Genomic DNA, 1,750 nt, shown 5'->3' with positions numbered 1-1,750 from the left:
GTAGGTTGTTTCCATCTTTTTGCTATTGTAAATAGTGCTGTGATGAACATGAGCGTGCATGTATCTGTTCCTATCCTGACTCTCACCTCTCTAGGATATATACCTAGTAATGGGATTGCTGGGTCAAATGGTTTCTCCAATTCCAACTTTCTAAGGAATCGCCATATTGCTTTCCACAGTGGTTGTATCACTTCATAGTCACACAAGCAGTGAATGAGAGTCCCAATCTGTCCACATCCCCACCAGCATTTGTTATTTTCTGTCTCGTTGAACCTTGCCATCAGTGCTGGGGTGAGATGGTATCTCATTGTTTTGATTTACCTATCTCTATGGCCAATGATTGTGAGCATCTCTTCATGTATTATCTGGCCACCTGAATATCCTCCTTGGTGAAGTGTCTGTTCATGTCTTCTGCCTATTTTTCAATTGGATTGTTAATTCCTTTGCTGTTGAGGCATTGGAGGTTTCTATAAATCTTAGAGATAAGTCCCTTGCGAGATAGATAATTATTGGCAAATATGAATTTGTTGCTGTCATTTTTGTTATGTGCTTTTTTGTGGTGTCAATTTCTTTGTTCCATATAATTTTCTGTGTTGAGCTCATTTTGTTTATGAATCGTGTTATCACTTCCTTCATTGCTATTGTTTTAGTATTTGCTGAATATTTATGCTGGGTCTCTATTTTGATGTGAAGGTTTATCATTTTCTTTGAGGTTACCCTGTGATTTATAGTTTTCTTCTCAAGTGTAGAACAGTCCATTCTATCTTGTAGTTGTCTTGACATCCCTACCATCTATAAGTTCTGTAACCTCACAGTTTTTTTCCCTCTTTTTGGTTTGTAGTTGTCCTCATTTGTCAATCAATGTCTCTGGTTCCCTGTTTATAATCTTGTAGGCTTATTTACTTTGGATACTTCCATAGCTGGGTTGGTTTCTGGGTTATATCATCATGTGTGTTAATAGTCAGTTATTGCTGGCTGTTGTTGCTTCTCTTATCGAAAGGGCTCCCTTTTGCATCTCTTGTGAAGTTGATCTGGTTTTAACAAATTCCCTTAATTTCTGCTTATCTGGAAATGTCATAATTTCACCATCATATCTAAGGGACAATTTTGCTGGATACATAATTCTTGGTTGGAAATTTTTCTCTTTCAGGGCTTTATGTATACCATCCCATTGTCTTCTCACCTACTTGGTTTCTGCCGAGAAATCCGAGCTTAGTCTTATTGGTTGCCCCTTGTAGGTAGCTTTTCGTTTTTCTGGTGCTGCTCTCATGATTCTTTCTTTGTCTTTGGTTTTGATGAGTTTGGTGATGATATGTCTGGGTGATTTTATTTTGGGGTCTATCTGGTTTGGGGTTTCGTTGGATGTCCTAAATGGATATATTCTCATCTTTCATCATACCAGGAAAATTCTCTTCCAACAAATCTTCGACAGTTTTCTCTGTGGTTTTATTTGTCTCTTCCTGTTCTGGAATTCTGATTACACATAGATTATTCCTTGATGGTATCCCACATGAACCTTAAGCTTTGCTCATTTTGTTTTGATCTTTTTTCTGATTGAGCCCTTTCCAAAGTGGTGTTCAGGTATTTGCCTTCAATCTCACCTATTCGTTCTTCCATTGATTCAATTCTGCTACTTTGCGCATTCAGTGTCTTATCTATTTCTGAAAATTTAGTATTAATCTTATGGATTTTTGTGTGTAGATTTTGTGTCATTTCTAATTTTTCATTGATTTTGTCATTTTGTTCTTGT

The 1,750-nt window shown here is 36.9% G+C and overlaps 1 protein-coding gene across 1 annotated transcript in view; it reads left to right on the top strand.

The window, feature by feature from the left end:
- EIF2AK3 (eukaryotic translation initiation factor 2 alpha kinase 3) overlaps positions 1 to 1,750 on the top strand; it is a 96,241-nt gene that overhangs the window by 43,792 nt on the left and 50,699 nt on the right. The window lies entirely within an intron of this gene.

Source organism: Orycteropus afer, unplaced genomic scaffold (genome assembly GCF_000298275.1).
Source record: "Orycteropus afer afer isolate SDZICR_OR568_19922 unplaced genomic scaffold, OryAfe1.0 scaffold00431, whole genome shotgun sequence".
NCBI classification, from domain to species: Eukaryota; Metazoa; Chordata; class Mammalia; order Tubulidentata; family Orycteropodidae; genus Orycteropus; species Orycteropus afer.
The sequence above is the reverse complement of the archived record's forward strand: the minus strand, read 5'-3'. Positions and strand labels throughout refer to the sequence as shown.